Below are 25146 nucleotides of genomic sequence, written 5' to 3'. Positions count from 1 at the left end.
TACTTGTTGTCTGCTCTTGTCTGAGCTCCCCCTCTCACTTATAATTATAGGAATACACTGTTACATATGCTATCTGTGTTCTGTTATGAAAGTATTAAAGAAGGAAAGCAAAACAAAACAAAAAAAAATAAATAAATAAAAATGAAAATATGTCTGTAACAGTCAAATTAATCAGATAAATTATCTTCAAAAATTAACATGCACAAATCATACCCAGATAATTGCTACATCACTCCAGGGCAAACTTCAGGGAATTTAGATGTGCATTTCTATACACTAACATATATAGATTCACGTAAACATTCTACAATTAAAAGTATTTAGTTTGCACTTAATTACAGTGTTTCTGGAAAGCTCTCTCCCTTCAGTCTCTGATGTGTATTTATTCTTAATTATGGTTTAGTTTTTGCCTATAATTAATATAAATATCACAAAAGTGAGTTAAATTTGACAGAACGTAAGCTGCAACTGACCAGTGGTTGAGCTTCTGCAACACCTCCTATTATCGTCTTTGCCAAAATCAACCACACAACTAAACAGCACAAACTTTATTTGTCATCCATTTACCACAGTTCTTTTGTTTCACTATCAGCTGTCCTCTCTAGTTCAGATTTCATATTGTCAAAGCTATTTGCCTCTATTTTTAATGAATAAATTAGGACTTATCATCCAATTCAGACACCACCTATGGCCCCTCGTGTAACACTATCTGCATGCCTGCTGAGGATGTCAGGTAAGTTAGATCAGGGTAACTTTGAATCACAATCACATGCACCCTTCAGAGGCCTGGCATGGTCTAGGAAAAGTAAAGGAACCTGCACAGAGGCACTGGCTGTTTTAGTTAGGTGACTTGAGCTGCTTAGAGAACTTCATACAACTCTTTTGCATCACAGTTGACAGCACAGATGGTATTCTCATTTACCCAGGAATGTTACTCCCATGGCAGACCCTGAGGCAAAGACTTTAGTGGGTTTTATATTTTTGGTTTAAAACCTAAGCCCTGCTGAATGAAGCTCCCAACTGAAAATCTAACTCACCAAGCTAGAAAAACTGAATCAGAGATTTTTATATCTGACATGCAAATTTCAGAATGTGCTAAGCCAGATCTTCCAATTATCTGATTTTTTGTTTGGCAAATGTTATGGGTGCCTCTACCTGGGGGCTTGGGTAATTATGCTTATCCTCTACAAGGCACTTAATGATGCCAGTTTACATTGCCCGCAGTCCTTTATGTAACCTGTTCTACTGAATGCTCTGCAGCAGGGGTGAGCAACTTTCTGAGGCTGGGGTGCCAGACTTCACATACCTCTCCCACATTAAAGATAGAGCTTGTCAATAGAAACTGAACAGGGAGCCAGGAGCTGCTGCCATTTAACAGTGAGTGATGTTGCCAATCACCTTTTTGGCAGACTCCTGCCCCCTGCAAGGCAGCCATTCCCATTTGCCGTCTCTCCACAGGTTTGGAACCAAGGACATGTTATCCATAGCATAAATCAGGACATCTGCCAGAAGACGTGGCCCTCTCTGCCCTCCCACCTGACCTCGGCCATTTATTCCTCCACCTTGCTTGTGCTGACACTTGCATCTTACAGCTGCATCGTAAAGCAGACTAGGGAGCTGACCCAAAAAGTAAACAGAAGAAATGAAAGATTAGATTGCATCTGGATCAGTCCTTGATCTGGCTCATTAAACAGCCACATAAGCTACATAAGCTAAGTGACAGCTCAAAAGGCCAGGTGGAAATGTGTGCCACTGGCAAGAGGATGGAACTCTCCTTTCAGTGGCAGCCTGAATTTATGCAGGATTTAAAGTAGCCCTGTTTCAGGTTGGAGCCAGGAGCTGTGGGAACGGTGGCGTCTCAAAGTCATTAGGACTCTGAGAGTCCCCATTTTCTGTCTGTGCCCTAGCCTTACTGCACACCTATGCTGAACTCTGCAATATGGAATTAAAAATACTGTCACAAGCAAAGACATGAAACTAATTGAAGACAGAGAGAAATTAGAAGATACAGCCAGAGGAGAAAACACTAGACACTCCTGAAAGAATCATGTAGAGGGCTGTTCAAGGTGGTCAGAACAGTAAATGAGGTATTAGCAACAGTCCAGTAAGTATACCAAGGCTACAAGTAAATGTGAAATCGGGTATTAACAGTAATTATGCAACACACAAAGGAGAATCTCAGAGATTCCAATACACCTGAAATGAAAATTATAGCAGAGCTATGGATAGTTGTGACCATGGAATTAAAACCAGTATTAGATCTCTGATTTTCAGACACTATCAATAAGTTTATTTGAACTTTGCCAAAAAGAGATGATAGGTACAATATATGTGTAGTTATTTGTACAGTACTTGCATGTATCTCATTCAATTTATCCAATATAGAACTGTGTTCTCAGTCAATTATTTACAAAGGTAAAATAGACTGATTTAGGATTTTCATGATGTCCACTGTAATATACTATATTACTTTAAACCATACAGAGAGAACCAATAAATTGTGTTATCTCCATACAGAATACAGCATTTTTATTTTTATTTCTAATTTGGTAAGTAACGTGTCTATCAGTGATGTAGTGAGTACACTTTCATTGCATATCAGTGATGTAGTGAGTACACTTTTCATTGCATTTTGATGTACAGGCACGCACCACAAGGCAAACATATGCCTCTTCCTTCACAAATAAAGTGCCATCAGACACTGCATCCGTGTTTGTAAATCATTTTTGAGATGCTGTGTTCTCACACGTGCAATCTGAGAGCAACAACATAAGATGAAACATATCATTGTGAAACATATCACATCTATTACTTATGAAAAAAAAAAAAAAAAAGTGGAATGGCACGATCCACTGCTAGGTCTATGTTGTGTGCTGAATTCCTAAGCAGAACATCTCACCACAATGTTTGAGAATTTCAGCCCAAAAAGGACCATGTCTCTCTAGGGATCACAGTATCTGCAAGTGTATCAGAAACTTATGCGTTGCATGCATACATGTATGACAGACTCTGCCTTGGAACCCACCAGCTGGCTGAAAGATACTGACAATGTATCAATGCAGAAAAATAATTATTGCACAACTAAAACAAACAAACAAACAAAAAACAACTACATTTTGAAACAAACTTTCCAAGTCCACACTAATTTACTTTTGAAATAGCTCCCAAAGCATAACTTCCTTTTTAGTAATGTAAGTTTGACATAAAATATTAACTTAAAGTACTTTGTTTGCACATCCTTGAGGGTATTGGGGTATGGGGTAACTTGAGGGTATGACCTTGGGTATTGACCTGAGGAGAATACCCAAGGTCATACCATCAGAGAAGCATCAGAGAATCATAGAATCATAGTATAATGTAGGTTGAAAAAGATCTCTAACATCATCAAGTCCTACCATTGCCTTGAATAAAGACATTTTTGATTATAAGGCTGCAATGACACCTTGAAAGGCACAGTTTCCTCTGAGTAATCAGAGGCTCAAAGACAGTAGAAGATACAATCTTCACTCTAACTAATAGCTGAAATCCTGCTGTATGAGCCTTGACCTTGCCTTCCCTGAGTACAAAATTGTAGCTTAGGACAGCACCCAAGGAAAACGAGTAAATCCTTCTTAATACTTCTGTTTTCTCTGCAAAGAAGGGAAAGCTGTACTACACTTTAGAGAACATACTTCTATGCTAGTAGGTTAGATGCCAGCAGGATAACCAGCAACAGGTGAAGTGCAAACTTTTAGCCTTTTATATGACATAACAAATGTCCATAATGGGTTAGATCCAAGGGCCTCCTTGGTCAGCATCTTGTCTCCAACACTGCATTCAGATGGATGCCAAAGAAAGAGTATGGACCAGACAAGCACAGATGATACCATTAACAAAAGAGCATGAGGTGTTTATAAGGAAAGAATTGCTTCGGATATTGCTAAGAAAGCTGCCAGGTGGGAAAAATTAATTGTAATAACCTATTTACAGGAACTGAGGGAGGACAGGGGGTAGGTAGGACAGGTAATAACAGAATAATGAATCGTTATTCTGTACTCAATAACACTTTTCTGTTTCCCAACTCCTCTCTGTTTTCCATGGATATTATTACAGTGATTTCAAATCCACTTTTTAAGTCAAATTCCACACTATGCTCAATACCAGTAGTACTAGCTACAGTGTAAAAGCTCAGCCTTTGAACTTAAGTTCTTTGCTGCAAGGAATGTCTCATTATCGATATGTGAACTACTTCAAACAATCAGCACTTGAAGTTTGCTGAGGAGTGCAGGGATCCCAAAAGACAGAAGCAACACCAATAAAACCCAACAGTAGCAGCTAGCTAATAATAATGTGTTGTTAGATAATTACTTTTGCTTTCTCTCTCCATCCTAGGATCCTTTGATATCCATCCCTGGAACTTTACATATGTGATATGTATGAGATATGAGATATGTGAAAAATTCAACTTCTAATATCACATTTGGGTATTTCAACTATATTTGTGAAGCCACTTTGATTATACCTTCTCTATGTGTCTGACAAAACATAGGTAAAAGTTATTATGCCCTACATGGTATTATACATGTATTTTACAGACAATTGTAAACAGAGAAATATTCTCCTAACAAAACACACAGGAAGCTACTCAAATAAACTACCATATTTTAATATATTACTGGATCATTAGATAAAGTTCTTTGTAAAGATATAAACCAGCAAACAAGAGATTCCTCTAGTGTTCTATTATTATTATTATTATTATTATTATTATTATTATTATTATTATTATTATTATTATTTTATGCTGTGGGAGACAGAGGGATTTAGCGAACCTCTTTTAAGTGGTTTGTGGTGACAGTTCAAGGGGTAATGGCCACAACTGTGAGCACAGGAAGTTCTGCACCAACATGAGAAAGAACTTCTTCACAGTGAGGGTGATGGAGCACTGGAACAGGCTGCCCAGGGAGGTTGTGGAGTCTCCTCTGGAGATATTCGAGGCCCATCTGGACATCTACCTGGGCAGCCTGCTCTAAGGAACGTGCTTTGGCAAGGGGGTTGGACCCAACGATCTTTCAAGGTCCCTTCCAACCCCTACAGTTCTGTGATTCTGTGATTATTATTATTGTTATAGAGATGCTGTACAGGGTATAGACACCCTAATTATATTTATTTAAAAAAAAAAAAATTACCATATTTTCAAGTGGATTTTAGTTAGATAACTTCAAGCCTTCCTGGGTTGCAAACAAATTCTGATCTAGCCAACTGTGAAAGTCCCCAGACCTTACAAAATGGTTCAATCTCACTTGGAAGTGATTTTGCTTTGCAAAATAACACACCTGCCAGAGTAGTGTCGCATGATCCTTTTCCATACAAAAGGGGTACTGAGCCTTAATGATATTAAAATTTTTCAAAAGCACTTTAAAGCACAGTATTTAAAGCAGTTCAACTTCCCAAACAGCACCATTACACTGGTTTCATTCTTAACATTCATCAATGAGTCAACATGCATTTTCATTATTCAGTGAGGACTACCAGCAAGAGTGAGGTAAACAATACCTTAGGACATGTATTGTTTCTTCCTCTCCTCTCCTCTTCTCTTCTACCTCTACTTCACTTCTACCTCTACCAGTTCTTACACATTTAAAATTGTTTAAAACTGTCTTCTGTATTCCTGTCACTAGTTTAGCTAGTGATCTCACAGCAGCAACTTTCAATTTTAAATACCAGGCATTCTGTCCTTGCTAAATGCCCAGTAAGCTACATTAGAACAAAATGCACTTTCCCCCACTATATTTTGAACTCTCCATAGTATTTCTAAATTATTCACCTATTCCCTGAATATCAGTGGGGGGTAAATGAATGAAATGGTATGGCTATGGCTATGGCTCTTCCAAAATTATTTATTATTATTTATTACTTTATTAATAATTATTAATCTCATATTTTACCATTTTTTCTACCAGCAGAATACATTTTGGGAAAAGAAAAAATCCAGTAGTTCATATTCCTTTAAAACCATCATCCTTTGGAGGAAAAACAACATCAGCAACCAAGCGACCAAACACAAAAGCAAGGAAAGACCATAACGTCTCAAGCAGCACTCCACATTCATTCATTAGAGCCTTAGTATGATTACTTGTGTTCAGGACGTTGTGTTCTGGAATCCTCACACTCCAAGTTTCTCCACGTTGTATTCTGCTTATTAAAGGCAAGAAAATAATTTTCTTATTATCTAATCTGAAGACAGGATTTTTCTTTTGATTTGTAAGAATTTCAAATATGATGTTAACAGGTGTGGGAGTAAAATCCACAGTACCTATGTACATTTCAGTTTATTTCCCAAAGGGATAAAATAGACTTACTAGAGCTGTAACATTTATTTCACAGACAATCCTTTCACTTCAAAATAAATCAGCTGAAGTGATTTCAAGTGAAGAATTTGTGTGTGCAAACCCAGTCTTGTCATTTGTTTAGGCTTACTCGGCCACTTCTCTGTTTCAGGACTACAATCAGAATTTACCCAAACTGGAATTGAACATCAATGATATTTCCCTTTATCTACCATAAGAAATAGTGGTACCTGAAATGACACCAAGCAAGACATCCATGGATGACACCAGTGGTGACTTTACTGAGGGCCACTACAGGTTAGGGAAAGGAAATCTTAACATAAGATTAATGAATCTCATTGTTATTCTAAAATAGTCCTGAGTAATGGTTTAAATTTTGTGTTGGAAAAAAAAAAAAAAGAAAGGTAGAATAAAGATTGTCAGAGGAAACAAAAACATTGTCCATTATTTTGCCAAAGATTAATCAAGTAGAATGAAATTGATAACATTTTAAATGACTGTAACTATTACAAATTTAAGTGAGAATATACACATTATATATGAAATTCAACTTTTTGAAGAGGCTTTCAGAGCCGTACTATTTCAGAGCTTTCATATCTTTTTGAATTTAAGTATGTACATAAGCAGCCTGAACTGAAATAAATTTCACTCAATCACAGCATAAATGACCACCACCATGCTGTTAGCAACTTTCAAAGAAGATTGGCAGGAAAAGCACAGTAAGTGGTGTCAGTGCCAGCTTGAAGAACAATACAAGTATGTACTTTACAGACAAAACAGGGAAGACTGAACAGAGATCAGGCATTAACACAAAATAAATTAATTTGTGGGGTCCTGAATATCACAGCTCAGGGCACTATTTTATTTCATGCTTGGGTATACAAACATGACCTGAACATGTCTAACTACAGATAAACAATAATTGAACTTTTCTTAAATATTTGTTCAAAAACATCTTGAGAAAATTTTCTGGAAAAAAAAAAAAACAAAAAAAACAGTAAAAAATGGTTAATCATCATGCTAAACAAGAAAGAGAATCAGGAGAGATGAGGAGAGATGGTTATAAAACAATTTTAAATACCTTTATTTCGGTTCAGCAAGCCTAATGGATCATTTTAACCTCCAGTTCATATATACTTTTATATGAAAATAAGGATGTCAGAGAACCACATTAATGGCAAGGATCCATAGCTAGGAAGGACCTCAGAGCACAGCAGCAATTCAATGGAAAATGAATTTTTGCCTGCCTTGATAGGGCTTGAAAGGAGATAGCAATAGCAACAACACAGTGACAGTTCTGTGGCCTGTCTGTTCAGGGAACAGAGGTTTTATGAGGGTATTATAATATTCTAAAATGCAGAAAAGAACAAGAAATATCATTTTACAACTAAAAGGACTATTTATTGACAATACAACCATGAAATGCTTTTAATCTTGAAAACAGGCAATTTAGAGGAGATAAAATGGTAGTGTGTAAGTATGTCAAGCAAGACACAACTTCCAGAAAGAAGCAAAGAAGGCAAGGAGTGCACGGACTTGCCTTTCAGTCAAGAGTAACTATTACTAGGTTTCAACTCATTTCTTTGGTTTTGGGGTTTTCTGATATTCTTTGCTGTATTTGTGATGTAGAACAGTCTGGTGAAAGATTAGACTGCAATGTAGGTTTAGACAAAATGTGGATCTTTCATTTATGCTGAAAACCAGATATGTGTGACCATGTTCTACCTATACCAAGTTCAACCTAATTTAACAAAAGAGGAAGTCACACCTCCTACCTTCTTTCCCTACTAAAATCTATGCACCAACAGTTGCAACGAGGGACCGAATCATGGCCATCTTAATGAAAACCTTTTTATGGATTTCTCTAAATCCATACAGTTATTTGAGATACTGCATAATGCAGTTTTCTCCTAGAAATATATTTTAATCAGTTTCTTTTATACAGCTAAAAATGATGCTCATTTCACATTTTCCTTATTCTCCTCTCACGTATTCCATGGTCAAGTATACTGTATAAAGATTACTTCTGTGAATGTGTGACTGCTTATAGAAAGACTGGTACATTTCCTCCACAGACATACAGTTCATTTGCTTACACCATATGTGATTTACTATTACCTTTACCTTTAAACTCTAGAGAGACACATGAAGTATGTGCCTGGCAGATGCAGAAAAGCAACAGTCTGGCTAACTACAGGTGTAACTATGTAAACCTTAGCTGTGCCAAGTAATAATTATAATATAAGCAAAGAACAAGGACTACCCACAGAAACCCCTCAGCTGTTTCAACAACAGCGCAGACAGGATAAATCTTGCCCCATGGAGAGGACAGCAGGACAGAAGTACTCAGCTAACATCTTCACTGATACCTTCCCCTTCTGGACTTCTGGTTCAGCAGATGAATCTCTGTGAGATACTCAGCACCCTATAGTGGTTGACCCTACAAGCACATGGGTTTCAGTTTGGCTTTATGCAGCTAAATTGCCCTGCTGAACGAAAGCACCTATGAACTGGATCTTTCTTGCAGTGACAACCATTTAGATACTTAATGAAGAAAATGCAGTCTTATCACAAACTTAAAATTTGCATCTCCTCTCTTTAACTGAATCTTCACTTAGTGTTGTACTTTGCAAAGAGGCACAACAAATATATTTGGAAAGTGTTTTCTTCTCTCCTTTTGTTTATTTCTTCACCAACTAGGTCAGAATAAGAGATGGTGCTGCATTGTAACTGTACTGTATGTAGATCAATATCGCATAGATAGGATCTTGTTGCAGTTGTTTCTTGTTTTGTGGTGTGGGGTTTGTTTTGTCTGGACAATTTTTAAGGGGAGGGGAATAGGCTGCTGCAGTCTTAACAGATCATAGGCTTTATTGAGCAGTCTACAATGATTTGATCTTTTTCCCTGGTATTTTTAATGTGTTTAGAACCCAATATAGTTCATGAATAGTTCAAAATACCTCTTTCAATGCTTTCCTACATCACTAATGAACAATTTTTGATATTGTGTCATCCATTGCTGTAGTTCTGGGGGTTCTCTTTTGAAGTTCCCCTCATAATGCGTTTTGGACTTGAGTAACATAGCTAATTGTTCCATTTGCAGATGTTGCCATCTCTTTGCCTAACTTTCTTTGCCATTCATTAATACTCTTTTTAAGTAGCAACTCTCCTAGGAATGAGCAATGGAGCATGCCACTGTAATCTTCTTGTTATAGAGGAGGTTGACTATATATTATACTTTAGATTTTTTCATCTAACCATTTTTATCCCATGACAAGGATTTCTCTCATCCCGGGTGACTACTTAGCTTCATTAACAGCTGCTCCTGTGGAGAAAGCTTTTGAAGTCTGAAAATAGTCCATTTGCTGATTCTCTTTTTAATTCTTTTGCAATATCTTGGTTAAAAAAACAAACAAATAAACAAAACCAACCTGTGGTTTAGTGAGGAATTCATTTCCTTTGCAGAAATAGCCCTAGTTACTACCATATTTACATTAGTATTTTACCATCTTAGTCTAAATATAACTTCCTCTAATTCCTAGTCTCTTTCTATTTCTTTCCATGTTCCTGAAATATACTTCACTGGACTAATCTGAAACAGTTTTCCAAAAATTGGTCACAGTATTTGCTGCTATTCAGTTCTTCAGTACAAAAAACACTACACGGAAAAAATCTAAATAAGAAATGCTCACATCCTTATCACATTTTTCCAATAATAATTTTGCTTATTGCAAGAACTAAGCAGTATTTTCCCTCTCAGAATACAGAGATGGAGACATTTAAATTACATTAGTACTAACATACAACAAGAAAAGCAACTGAGGAACTCCAAGGAGAATGAAAATCCTCAGATCTAGACACTTTTATTTTAACTCTTTGGACCTTTTCCTTTTTTATAGTCTTGTAAATTTCCCAGATGAACCCTTCCCACTTACATGTATGTGCTAAACTTTATTCTCACAGTTGTGGAATTTCACAGTTGCATGAATTTCATATCTGAAAATTGCAATTTGTGATTACCTCACTTTGCACCACATTCTTTAGAGTTAAGAGAACACCCCTCTTTCAATTTGTCATTTCTAAGGTGTAGAACATACAATTCACAGCTTGTGGAAAGCGGGAGTGCAATGGATGTAAGACAATTTGGAGCCCTCTTTATCCTGGGTTGCTCTGCATCTCTTCACCTAATTTAGCTGAGCAAGGAGAGCTCAGCTGCCCATGAGCTCTGGTAGTGGTCCTCCTTGGCACCTCCACAGTACAGCGCATTGGGTTCCTCCAACTGTGTCCTGCCATGATCAGAGTGCCCACGATCCACAGGACTGGCCTGGAAAATGACCTAGTGGGCATTTTCTTGCGTCCTGTGGCAAGAGAGCTCTCATACAGATGGACTTGAGGAATCTAGGGACATTCCTGACAGCTCTGGTGCTCTTTGCTATAGAAAAGGACCAAGGGCCAGGTGAGGATAAAGAACAGGTGAGGTTACTTGCTGTAGGCATTAGCATTTCTTCACCTTCCTTAATGAAAAGTCAACTTTTCATTACTTAAAGAAAAGAAGTTGGAATTTTCCATCACTGGTTCACCTTCACTGTTCATATGCCATATTCCTGTCATCTTAGACACTGAAGATCAACAAAACCAATTTTAGTTCTATTTGTACAGTCAGCTGTACTTTCAAGATCCATTGAGCCTTAGTACTTGAATTTCAATCAATGCTGTTTACTTAAAACACCTTCATTACTGCAGTCTTTATATGTGCATATATTATGTAGCTTTTAATATTTATGACAATGAAATAGTATTATTAAATTTATGTTATTATTAAATATATGACATGCATTAATTTCAAGAACTGAGGAGCAAGCTGCATAATTACATTACAAAATAGAGTAATACAAAATACTCATAAAGAAAACACTCATATGTGATGCATGGCCTTCAAACTGTGAGATGCTACTTTTTAATTTAGACCATTGATGCCAAACCTTTAACAAACGGCCTAGAAAGAACTTTTATATGCATATTTTGGACTAGTCTTGGTCTTGGCAAATAAGAAGGCTAGTCTGTTAATCTTGATGATGATAATGACCTTTGGCAGGAGCTTGGTCAAATCACTTAATTGTTCTGAGCTTTTGCCACATCACAAAAGGATGTCAGACTCCCAGGTACATATTTTCTGTTTAGAAATGCTTATGGAAATGAGTTAAATAGAGGTATTTAAAAGAAAAAAGACACAAGGACTTTTGCTTTCAGAGTAACAAATCTGAATGCTTTTCTGAGTATATATGTCCATTTAAAGGCTTCAATGAGACTAGGAGGGAAGATGACAGAAGTTTGAAAGTTTGTGTATTTCTGTATTTTTCTACCTATTTTCTATTGCTAGTTGTATGTATTTGAAAAACTTTATACATGAATGTATCATGTTTAGAGGTGCATCACACTTAATCCACTGAAATGTCCAGTGATTTTTTTCATAACGTTGTGAATTGTAAACTTGGAAGTTAATAGCTTTACTTTTCTTCCACATTCTGATTACAACAATAATTTTAAGTGGATGCCATTGCACTTCTATGTATGAAGCTGACTTATCTTTAGAAAACACACTCTATTTCCCAAATGATACAGTTAACAGAAAGATAACAGCTTAAAGAGTTCACCTGCAAACATTATTTAGTGAAAAATTATGAAACAGATTTATATTATATTTTTATAAGATAATTATTTACATTTCTTTTTTTTTTTTTTAATTGATTAACTGCATTGCTGTTGTGCAGTTTCAAATTAACACTCAAATTTACACTTATTGGATTATGTAATTCAGAAGATGCTAAGACATTTAAGTACACAGCCTTTTATGATTGTCAAGTCAAATATCAAAAAAGCAAACTTTCTGCTTGCAATTTCTAAAAAACAAAACAAAACAAACAAAAAAACACAATTCTCTTGCTCCTAAAAAACTTGATCTAGTTAAGACCTTGTCTAAACACTTTCTGTAGCTTCATGTCTCCTCTATAATTGTCTTTTAGTCTTCACACAACTATTTCCCTGTAGCACAGAACTATTGTCTGGCTACATGCAACTATTTCTTTGCAGCTGGGTGAACTCCTAGGTCCAAGTTTACAGAAAAGCTCTCATGGTTTAAGAAGGGACAAGAATTCACCATATTTCCTAAATTGCTTATTTGTCTTCCTCTTTTTTGACTATAGATGAAGAAACTTTTACACAACAAAAGTAATGAACTGGTGAAATTACACTCAAGAAAATTTCACCCTGGAACAAGGACACGTTGTTGTTGTTTTTAACTAGCCTAAAATTCATTAGAAAAGTTAATATTCCAAAATAAATTACATGAATTTGTACCCTTTTAATCAACATGCAAAAAAAAACATCCTTGGGTTAAATGTCTTAAAAAATTCAGATTTTTTAATTTCTGTAACAGATCTTAAAGATGAACAAAAATCACATATACAGAGACAAAGGTGGAAGAAAAATGCAGATATTAGATAATGGTCTGTCTCCCTTATATTCCACAGAATGAAAATTGAATGTGCATGATCTCATTAAGGAATGTTCCAAAACATTTTTCAAGTATATATAATCACACATTTGCTCCAATCAACAGGTTTAAAGTTTAAAGCAGATTTAAAACTGCTGAAGTGCTCTGCAGATCTGAAGCCACACAGCATTTTAAAAAAGAACAAACATTTTCATATGCTATTGAATTTAACAAAGATAGCTACATGTCCAGTATTTTAAGCACTATGCTATGGACACTGACAAATGATGACTGTGCCAGAATTTTATTTGCATAATTTAATTTTTTAATAACTTTATTTCTTCTTATAGACAGGATTTGTATTTTTCTAGTATTTGGATGCCCTCACGTTTGAAATACAAAGTCAAGTCTGAAGAGTTTGCCTTTATTGACTGTGTAATACTGTGAGTAAAAAATGACATTAATAAAACTAATGTGTCTAATTAATTTAGAGAATTTGACTTCTCAGTATTTCCTACTTTCACGTATATTAAGTGAAATATAAACTTATATTAATGAATACTTACTTTTCTTTTTGCACAAATTCTGTTTTTATTAATGCTAGATCTGAAGTAAGTTTTTACTAAGTGAGAATTTCTACTATCAGGCCTTTTAAAGGTTCTATGACATCTGGGGAGTTATGTTTAAGAGCCATGGTATAGGAAACATATTGACAGAAAGCAGCTATAAATTGTATATTTCTCTCCTTTCTATTAAATGGAAAGAAGAAAAACAACCGACTGATCAGAGCACTCAGTATAATTTTGCAATATATATTTTTTTTAAAATAGTGAAAAATATTTGTAATTCTCTCTGACGAGAAATTAGTATCAGGTAAATTATGGTTGTCTCTTAATACCTAATATTGTTTAAAAATATTTTTATTTTTCCTCTCAATACTGCCTTGAATGTGAATCACTTGCCTTTACGTTACAAAGCTTTGTATAAAACAAAGTCTTTGAGGATACCTTATAAGAAGATCAAGACAAAGAAATCATTGTTTTATTACCACAATAAGAGCCTGTTTTGTTCTTTAGCCATTTAATTTAACATGTAATCAGCCTTACAGCCCCAAACTCTAATTTTTACAATGAATGTAGCAATTTGTAATAACATTATTTGATAACTCATAAATAAACACATTCTTCTCAAAATAAAAATCTGGACAAAAATCTTCAAACTCCATTTGGATGCTGAATAGAAAGGGTTTAATAACAACAACAACAACAACAAAAAAAGCTCAGCATAAGATCTTCGCATTTCTCAGTGTAGATGCTGCTGTTTTAACATATTCTATAACCTCCACCAACTTTCACAGAGCTGAAAAATCTGAAGCAGCTGAATTTTCTTTAAGGTGATGGAAATTCATAATGACTTGACCAGTTTAGTGATATTTGTGGAATTAATGAGCTATTCCATTAATATGCATCATGTGGAACTGCTGTTGCACTCTGGAATGGGCTGATAGACCACCGTTCTATGTCTGGAAGTGATCAGCAGTCAATAACTTCATTCTCTCATAAAGCACTTAATTTTAAAAGGAAAGAAGTTCTGTAACCTCAACAACTTTTCAGTGCATGGTTTGAATCAGAAATATTGCTGCTTCTAGCGCCACTGCACATACTGTTCTTATTCACACGAATGTTTAACATTCTTGATTCTAACTAGGAATTTCCCTAAATTAAGTTCTGTGGCAGCAGGCTGCTGATTAATTACAGTCCATATAAAAGCTGGGGTTATCTTTGTCTTTTTTGCATCAGGCTTTGGAGTGTTTTATATTTCTCATTTATATAAATAAACTGAGCAGAGCAAAGGAAGGCACCCACACGAGCTAAATTCTACCCTATGTTGACACTGTATAGTAATAGGCTGTGCTATAATCATTTAGTGTTTGTTGTTTTAGACAAGACAGAACTAATCAACATCATTAGATACATCATCTAACTGTGTCAGTATTTAGGCAGACTTATGGTTATCTGCATGTCCTCACACTGGATTTTAAGTTTATCCTCAGCTTTGAAATTTGTGGGTTCCTAATACTTGAGAATGTGAAACCATTTTAAGATGGTTTCAATATGTCTGAAATGTATGCTACCCTCAATTACTACTCTTCAGACTTACCACCCCTCTAATTTAGACTTCTTTTTTTAATAAAAATAAATAAATAAAATTGAATAGGCAATACAAAAACTTATTGCTGTGAGGTCTTCTGTTTATTTACAAATATGAATTTTTGCCTGTATATCTCTGTGTTTAGAGATATAACTTATATGGTTTAATAAGAAAAAAAGAGTTGCAAAAACTTATCAAGATGGATGAAGTAAAACAATGCAAATCTTCATGTCCTTTTCTCACATCTACATGTCCAGAGACTCTTTCCCGAGTACAAATGCAGTTGCTATAGTCCCATTCCTTTTATCCTCTCTTACTCCGTATGCCTCCTCAATTTCCTTCCTCCTCTTACATCCTCTCATGCTTATCACATAATAATTCATCCTCCCCACTCCTTCCTTCCTCCCATACAGATACACTCTGTGCCTCTTTCTCCTTTCTTCATTGATGAATTCAGGTGCAAAGGTTTAGTTTTGGAAAAGGTAATGAAAAATTACCATTAATCAATCAGTTGTTAGCTCCTCCCTGTTTGGACCATTCATTTCTAAAATTTATAAATGCATACTGCTAAAGATTCAAAAAGAAGTCTTATCTTTAAAAAATAACTGATAAATTTCAAAATCAGATAATCTATTTTCATGTCTTGCAATCTCTGCTCTTTGAATAAAACATACAGTTTGAAAATAAATAGGAGACTGTGGTAGGTAGCTCTGAAATATATGTTCTGTGTATGGTAAATTCTTACTAATAAATACAAGGATAGAAAATTTCCAAAAGTGACAAGTTACTTATTGTCAATTAAAGTTTTGCAAAGTTGATCCCTCAGACTCCTTTAAAAGCCCATTATTTTACAAAACTCAAAAACTGACATTTTAAGTTTGCTTTGAATAAATATTGAAAATAAGATTATGAAAAAAAAAAATCCTCAAAAAAAGGAAAAACATTGCCAATCCATTATTTAAAAAGTAAAGTTTAAGGAAGAATTTTCCTTCTTTAAATATTTTCACACTGAACCTCACTGAATTATTGTTGAAGCACCTGAGTTCAAGTTCTGTCAAGAAAAAGCCCTTACAAAGCTGTTTTCTCAGATTTACATTAAACCTCTGATGAAGCATCTGAGTGCAAGTTCAAATAAATTAAAGACCCGATCAATAAAACTGCAAATCAGCCTTGCAAATCATGTTGCCTAGTAAGGACTGCCATTAAATTAGAGTCAAATCAAATTACGCAATAACAAACAGCAGCCACTTCTCCTGCATAAGAAGGTATCCTTAACATGGCCCTACGCCACCCGCAGTTTCACACAGCTGTCTGCTCCAGGCTACCAGGTCCCACCTTGGTGTGGGCACAACCTGGGAGCTGTGCAGCCCCATGCTGCAACCTTGAACCACAGCCCTTATTGATCCACTTTGGCATTTCCAGCAGCTCACACAGCTAATAAAGAATGCATTCATTAGACAGGCTGTATGTTTACTTCCAGAGCCCAACCCCCCCACCTGTCCGGTAGCCATGCTTCACTCCTGTCTGCACCAGGCTGCCCATACCCACACTTGGTGGGGCAGTGACGGCCCTGTGGCCATCCTCATGCCCATCCCCATGCCCATGTGAGCTGCTCCTGCCCCAGCAGCAGGGTGGGACTGCCAGCAGCACTCAGGATGGTGCGAGGGCTGAGCCTGCCTGCCCAGCCAGCACTCCCTGCCCGCAGGTGCCTTTACGGCAGGAGAGCAGGCACAGAGCCATCTCCCACTGCAGCCCACAGCACAGGATGCCCAGGGCAGCTTGCTGAGGCCCAGGGAAGATCAGGGGCTCCTTAAAGAAGGGGTAAGAGAAGGGGCTGCACCAGCACGGCTGGCAGCAGCATCCACAGGTGCATCTGGTGTGCAAGCTGCTTTCTGTTTATGCTGTTGGCCTCAAGCTGGCCAGAGCATGAAGCTTTAACAGAATTTTAACTTCACTAAGTGTTATGAAGCACTCCATTTTTTCAAAGCTGTACATGTCTCTATGTTGCTCATATTATCTTGTTTTACAACAGCAGTAGGAATGAAATTAGGGCACTATTTTCTCATAAAAGTGGCAAAGAATATATGGGGACTGTATGTTTAGACAAGAACCTCATGTTCAGAAGCATGACAAAGAGGCAGCACTGAGAAGTTTATGTATTTAACATCCTGCAATGGGGTCCATCATTAAGAAGCTTAGGGTCAAAAAGCTGTAAAGATGCCTATGTGCCTGAGGTTTCTCTTTTGTAAGTTGCCTGCATGCTGTAAATCAACAGTATGCAGGCTCCTAAATGTCCAAGTCATTTTGGGAAAAAGATAGCAGCATGTTACATAAAGTATGAGTTCAGTTCTTGGATTTGTCACTAAAATTTACCTTTTTGGTCATTCAGGTACCTTTTTACTTCAAAATGGAAGTAACAATAGAGATATCTATACATTCTTCTTGTATTAGAAGCTGAATAATTCACCAGGACGATATACTCCACAGTATTTTATAATAATGCCTCTCAAAAACCCCTTTATCACCACAGGAATTGTGTCCTTCATAAGCAACATCCTGAGTAAATGCTATCTAAAGACAAAAATAATTTTTTAACAAAAGCTCCCTGTGGCTGTACCGAGACTGCCAGCTGTGTTACTTCAGATGGACTCAGGCATGCAGTCTGGTCTCCAAGTTTATATGAGCAATAATCAATATATGCTGATTACTACTGAGCATTTTCAGACACCACCTTCCTATAAAGCCAGTGAAGAGACTCAAGGACAATATGTAAATTTAGGAGGTCTGAGCTTAGTTCTTTACAATACGCAACCTGGAAAAGGATATTTGGGCAGTAAGGCTGAAGAAATTGGAAGTGGATACTGTCAGATGTGTTCCATTGAATAAATCTAGCCTAAATCAAACATTATTAGCATTTGGACAAAGAAGCAAAACACATTACTAATTGTGGAGCTGAACAGCTGCATTGGTCTACTGGCTCCCCATACCCAAGCCCACAAAGATGCCTGCACACAGTGACACCAGCTTCAGCAGAGGCCCTCAAACACAAGGGTCCAGAGGCTTAGCTGCTGTGTAAACCAGCTTTGCCACTATGAGTGGTGGCCTTGGTACAACGTGCTCAAAACTGCCTTGGGTGTTTCACACCCTGCACAGGATGTGAATAGTCACTTTTCAGTAGATCAGTCACAGGCTACTTCAACATAGCATAAATCATAATTTAATACAAAGTCTACACCACAGACATTCCTCTCTGCGTGAAACACTCAACTAACACAGGTGAATCTGAGGGGTTCAAAGAATTTACAGAATAAATCCCCTTCAGCTGTATACATTGTTTTTGTGCTTTCTGAAGAGGCAGAGAGGCTGGAGATAGAAATATCCCCCAATAGTGGAAGACTTGGGGGAAAAGCTGTGATTGAGAATAGTAGTCATGAATTCTCAGCCCCGGACATGTGAATACTTGGAGGCATGCTCAAGCCATAAAACTTCCCTTTGTTCCCACGTTCAACTCTCCCAGTCACAGGCACTCTACTTCGAGACCCAGACTGAACACCTTTCCTGTGCAACCTTCCAGGAAACCAACTATTACAGTGATTTACTGCAGTCCGAATACTGTCCCTAGTCTAAAGGGGAAGTTCTTTCATGGGATGGTGAAGCTGACCTAGGAAAGTTCCCATCTCATGATTTCATCCTCCTCTGGGAAGTTAACAAATTTGTCTCAGCAAACATTGAAATACATAAGATGTACCCCCCAATAAGCGTTATTTATTTATTTATTTTAATCAATGTAGTGCAATGCAGAATAAAACACATACATACATGTATATATATGCATACATACAAAACATTTCAGGGACCGACAGTCACCTTTTCCCAGGCCTGTAAGTCTGTTTTGATAATGCAGTTATCACAAGACTGGGTGCATGCTAGGGAAAAGTGAACCTTATAGTGTATTTATCGTCCAGGGACTTAGTTTGAAATATATTCCATTCACACAGAGCTTGAGCTAAGTCAAACCCATTGGTCTCAAGCTAAACCTACAAAGGTAGCAGTACCAAACAACTTATTCTCCTTCCCTGTTAGAAGGGCATTAGCAGAAAGGCCTCGTGGAGAATTTGGTTTGAGAAAGCTTTTGCAGTCTGCTAACTATAAACATGCAACAACACTGATCCCGCTCTTCTCTAAGGCTGTCAGGGTACTATTCTCTGACCATCCTTGTTGCTAGTATATTCTTTGTTATTGCCATTGTAGTGTCAAGAAATTAAGAATCAAATATATATACATATATAAATAAATAAAAATAAAAAATCAACCAAACAAACAACGGCAGTGTATAAACCACAAGTATGTGGAGACAGAAAAAGAAAAATGAGGGAGCCTGCATTTCCTAGATAAACCACAGATAAAACCAGATAATTCACTCTCAACCATGGAGATAAAGCTTTAGTTGGGCAGACTCATAACTCTCAGATGAAGGCAATAGTGTAGTACGTTAGCTGCATATTAAAAAATGAAAATGCCTCCCCTCTTGCCCAATCGCAAAAGTAAAGTAGGCAGTACAAAAAGGCTGTTCAGACTCTTAGAATAAGGATTAATCTGCTATGCTCTATCTGTATCCTTTTGGTAAGGCTCTTGGAGCAATGGTTGGAGCATATCAGCATCAGTCTTACTCAAACCAGTGAACTACATCAGTCAGAGAGCCTCAAAGCACAGCATTTTAGGGGTGAGATTTCTCTGTTTAAAAGGAGGTGCAACAAAGGCAGGAGAGAGCAATGGGATCCATGGCTATTATTCTGTAAGATCAAGTAAGCTGTCGATCACATTTGCAAGAAAATAAATAAGGATACTGGACACAGTTCCAAACAAAAGACAATGTCATACTAGAAAAGAGAGACATCATCTTTGAGGTTTTATTCAGACTTAGTAAATATTCCTAAAATGACTTCATCAACATTAGCCTTGCTCTTACTTCTCCCAGAAGTAGCAGGAAAGAAAAGGTGGAAGGAACAAAACAGAATAAGAATTTATCTGAAATTTCCATATAAATTATATCATTTGCAATAAAATACAGCTGAAATATCCAGAAGCCCTGTACAAAATTACTCTACCAAAAGATCACTCCGATGTAAATATTTTTACTATGTGAGAAAAGACAAGGCTGAAATCATTTAATTCTTCTGTGCTATGTAATGCAAAAGCATTAGCATTTCAATCTTGTATTTAACTATGCTATAAAAGCAATATTCACATTGCAACAGGGCTTGCCAGACGTATTTAATTTTAATTTTATTAAAAATACCAGAAGCTGCTCTTAATAGATAAATGAATGTCATATGAAACCACATCCAAAAAAATCAAAAAATTTCAAGTGCACTTCTACTCCAACTTTATCAGTCAAGTGACCTATCACAGGTCTCCTGTTGAAGAGTTTCAATAAACAAATTTTAGAGGTTACTTTTTTTTTTTTTTTTTTAAAGAACAGATTTGAAATTAAAACATTTTCTGGGATTGCTTTTTAATATTTTACCACATTTTTTCCCCAAAATCTCTAAAGAACTGCAACCTGTTTGAAGATGAGGAAGTTAGATGAAGCATGAGACCAAGTGAAATGCATCATTTTCTTCTGCTTAAGTAGAATGACAAAACCAGGAAGTGCATCAGCTACAGGAAAAAAAGAAAACAACAACAACAAAAATTTATAATGACTTTCAGCTTTCATAATATAAATCTATTGGATTATTTTTAAGAGCTTAAAAACACGCTATCAGCTATATTTACCCATATTCACTTATATGTTTTTGACAGTTCTATGCTATTTCAATGACATAAAATTGCCCAAAGCTTGCTTTTCCTACTCTGGTCAACTAGATTAATGGCAGCTTTATTCCACTGAAAGGGCTCAAAAAGGCTGGGCCCTAAACACCCAAATTCTGTAACTGCATCTGACCCACAGTTATTAACTCAGAAATGTCCTTTTAATTATGTTTTCTTTTGACAGAGGCATTCTGGGCTGCAGATGGATATCCAAACTCTCCCCATCTCTCTGGAGTGAGTTAGCTCTTAAGACAAACAGGATCTGGCATTAAAGTAGGTTTTCACCAGGTTGCAAGTTTCTGAGTTTGGAACCAGGGTTAAGGCCTTGGATCATGCTTAATGTTTACCAAGGAAATTCTGGCCACAAAAGGGTGTTGGGCTGGTCAGTGTCTCTGCAGTAATGAAGGCAGTTGTTCTGTAGGACCAAACTTGTGCCAAACACCTGTATCTCCCCAGAAAAACAATGGAAAACAGGCTGCTTGGTCCTAAGGATATCCTATCAATATCCCCAGATATCCTATCAAGTACTTCTCCTACATCCAAGAAGCAAAGTAAAGGCATACTAGTATGGCTTGCTTATAGGAACAAACACTGCTAGACAGACCCTAGATTTGGAAGACGTTCATCTTAAACCATGTTACAAAACGTATTTATTTGCTGCAAAAGTCACAACATAATGCTCAATGCTACACAACTGAACAGTATTCCACCAACATTTTAAAAGTAAACAAACAAACAAAACAACAACCAAAAAAAAAGCCAGACTTTGCTTAAAAGGGACAATATGTTTTATGGCTTTAAAATGAAATCACAGAAGCCCTAACTCCATCCAGCTGTTCTTAATAGAAGTTTTTTTCTCCCTTTATTTTTCATTCTCCACCTTAATCCGCTTCAGAATTAGCTCAGTCTCATTCATTTTTGCTTGTAACTTGATAACTCTTACCAAAATAGTACATTGCACGTTACAGGGTAAAAAGAAAGAAAGAAAGAAAGAAAGAAAGAAAGAAAGAAAGAAAGAAAGAAAGAAAGAAAGAAAGAAAGAAAGAAAGAAAGAAAGAACGAACAGAGAAATGTATATTTTTAAAGCTAGTGATGCTGCAATAGAAATTTGCATAGCAACCTGTAACTATGCCTGATAGAATTACAATTTTATCATGCATTTGAAGGTCAGATGAAACATTCCCACATTTTCTGCATCAGTCATTTCTATTTGGTTCAGCTTAGTATAAGCAATCCCCCTTATTTTGCAACTAATCGAAGAATTAATATAAAAGGATTGAACACCTGTTGCTCTGCTGGCAGAAAACAGCAATTAGAATTACAGTGGACTTAAATTAGAAAATAAAAATTTTAAAATAGAAGGGGAAGAAAGCATACTGGTGACCAGAGTCCTTTTGAATCCACAGAGGATATTACAGTTTTTATTCAGTGGTCCCTGTTAAGCATCCTGGGTTGATGGAGGTCTCTCCTCTATCCTCCCATTTAGCCATTGCCCCCTTAAGCATTTTCCATTAACCTGGAATAGCTCTGATTCACTCAACCTGCTCTCTCCTCGTTCCCACACACTTTAAGACAGGCTTAAAATCCATTGTATGTTCCCCTAACTGTCACAAAGATCCTCTTTACCAATTTCCTATTACAAATATTAATAACTGAAAAAAAAAATAAAGCTATTAAAAAGAGAGACAAAATCCATGTTCATCTCCTTTTATTTGTTATCTAGGAAAGTGTTAGGCAAGTCTTAGGCTGGAGTAGAAAAAGTCAAATGTAGGGACCTGTAAGTAACTGATTTTTTTAAATAGACAGAACTAAAAGGAAAACAGTAATCACAATAAGAACAAGCATCAAATCCACTTAAAATAAGAATTCTTAACTTTCCTTGCTGAAAAAAAAAAAAAAAAAAAAAAAAAAAAAAAGAAAAATATGCATTATGGGGCTGCCAAACATTTTGGTCTGGTCACCTGCAATAAAAGTAAAGCAACAAATGCAGAGGTACAAAATAAACCATAGAAAGAACTATTTGCTAATAAGCCACAGCACCACTGAGGCATGGCTCAACTCTTTTGCCTTATATGAACAAATCTTAAACCATTTTTAGGCAGAATTATCGCTGTTACCATTAATAGTAATGATCAAGTTCTACTCCTTTCCCCTTTTCAGGGAGAACTATGTTAATACAGACAGCATTGTTTTTTTCTCAACTACATATATTTCAGAATGAGCATCATTGTCTGCTCTTGAAAAATCATGGCTGATAGACCAGCACAGTGTTTTTCCCTTTCATTTCATAGCTGTTTCTGGGAATGGCAGAAATGTGAAAACACTCTCTCTCTTTCTTTGCTAAGATATTTATTTATGAGATGTATATATCTAATGGGATTTTTTTTTCTTTTTCCAATATAAGGAAGACTGAAAAAAAAACAACAACCATGGAACAGGAATGCACAATTTAGGACATAAACATCAGCAGAACTCCATAAGCACACCTTCATCTTCTATTCTGACTGGGATAAAATACACGTTTTGCGCCTCGGTGTGTTCTGGTCCTCTTTCTTTAACAACGGTATGGGACAAAGAGGAGGGCTGTTTCTGCAGCTGGCACCCAGCCGACCCAGAAGGAGGCAAGGCCACCCTGAGCTGTACCCCACCACCTCATGGGTGCCCAGGGATGGCAGAGAAGGAAGCTGTGTGTGTTGTGCCTCCCCAGAGTGGTGCCCATCACTTCAGGGTAACTCGTGCAGGGAACACACCTTCTCAAAGTTCTCCTGGTTAGGAGGACTCAAAAGATGTGTAAGAATGTCTGTTGGGGCCAAAAATAATGAGAGCGTTGGAGGTCAGGACTCAGGTAGGCTGACAAGCTGTGTCAGGCCATGGATGCTGAGAATCCAGGTTGAAATCAGGCTGAGTGGCATATGAATAACAAAACAGTGATTCAACAGCCCATAGGCGGGGCTACAGTGCCTATGTAACACTGAGTTGTATATGCACAAAAAAAGAATGTCATAAACTCAAGGAAGATTGAGACCAACTTGTGATACTGCCCCTTGTTACCCAAGCAGCAACATGTAATATTTTTTGGAAAGTGTTATAAGAACAGAAATATTTGTTCTTTTTCCTTTATTAATAATGTGCATCTGAATAAAAAAAATATATAATCAACTATGTAAGACAACCTATTTCTATGGAGGAAGAATAAAGCATTAAATACTCAGTATTTTTATGAATTTATAAATCAAAATGAAATTTTAAAGCTTTTTTGTTAATGGAATTAAAATCATCATCAGTCTTTCTTAAGTGTCTGCAGTACATAGTCACAGTCCATTAAGAGAACATGTTAGTATTGTTTGTAACAGGATGTAAATGAAATAATCAAGTAATCAGGACTATTTCAACATCAATAAAGCCTCAGAGTGATTATTATGTACAGCCATGACACAATACCTTTTTGCATACTTTCCCTGATCAGATTAAAGTGATGATGAATTCCTCGATGGCTCGAGTGTGCTCCAAGGAAAGCTAGAAGGTTGTACAGTTAACTCCCAGGGTGTAACTCTAAACCATACAACCTACTACCTCAACCCGGATGCACACAGCTTCCGACGGTGACCATAAAGTCTTCTTCACTTCTTCAGCATTTCTTTGAAATGTGACAGCAGCCACAGGCCTACATATTTCCCATGGGGGTAGGCTTTCAACTGTTGAAATAGTCTGAAGTTATTCCCCAGTTATTCCCCAGTTTTTAGATGATAAGGCATATTCTTAGATTTTTCTACTGCAGAGGTAAAAATTATCTTCCTTCATGTTTACATATGTATAAAGATATGTGTGTGGTTTATATGTATATATATGCACATATATCTGGTAGAAATGATACAGCTAGGTTAAGATAAGAATGATCATTTGGCTTTATTTTAAAATAAAAATAAAATGTAAAATTAAGTCTTTTTTTTTTTTTTTTGAGTGTAATACCTTATAATGATATATTTACTAAAGCTAGCAAATAGTGTATCCTACTCTCCCTCATTGAAAACCTTACAATTTCCTCACATTTATTTGTAATTTTAGTAAGATATTAAGCCAAAGGTTGCTTAAAGTACCAGATAACAGGACAAATTACCTATGTTGGAAGAAAAAGCAATGGACAAGAGAAGCATTCCAAAAACAATATATAGTTTTGTTTGAAATGCTCACTTGGGCTTGTTGTCAAATACCACTGAAGTGCGTGCTACATAAACTTTTGCCAGATCACCATACTGACACAGACCCATAGAAGCGAGCTTGTGCAGTACGTTTCAACACAAGATCGGATCTACGGGTTTATGCCAGTTGGCATTGCTGATTAGCATTTTCCTTTTAAAG

At 36.5% G+C, this 25146-nt stretch overlaps 2 long non-coding RNA genes across 5 annotated transcripts in view; one reads left to right on the top strand and one right to left on the bottom strand.

Annotated features, from left to right (window-relative positions):
* Positions 1–25146, top strand: part of LOC309877855 — a 637773-nt gene that overhangs the window by 82910 nt on the left and 529717 nt on the right. The gene's annotated exons all lie outside the window — the stretch shown is intronic.
* The window catches only part of LOC309878637, a 235056-nt gene that overhangs the window by 10560 nt on the left and 199350 nt on the right, over positions 1–25146 (bottom strand). The window contains exon 7 of one of the 4 annotated variants that reach the window (XR_014317588.1): positions 20482–20634. The exons of the other annotated variants lie outside the window; for them this stretch is intronic. This is a non-coding gene — a long non-coding RNA (uncharacterized lncRNA). Of the gene's footprint in view, positions 1–20481; positions 20635–25146 lie in introns of those variants that run through there. 4 annotated transcript variants of the gene reach the window in all.

This window comes from Aythya marila (assembly GCF_965140915.1).
Source record: "Aythya marila genome assembly, chromosome: 1".
In the NCBI taxonomy this organism is placed as follows: Eukaryota; Metazoa; Chordata; class Aves; order Anseriformes; family Anatidae; genus Aythya; species Aythya marila.
This window is presented reverse-complemented; position numbering and strand designations above follow the sequence as displayed.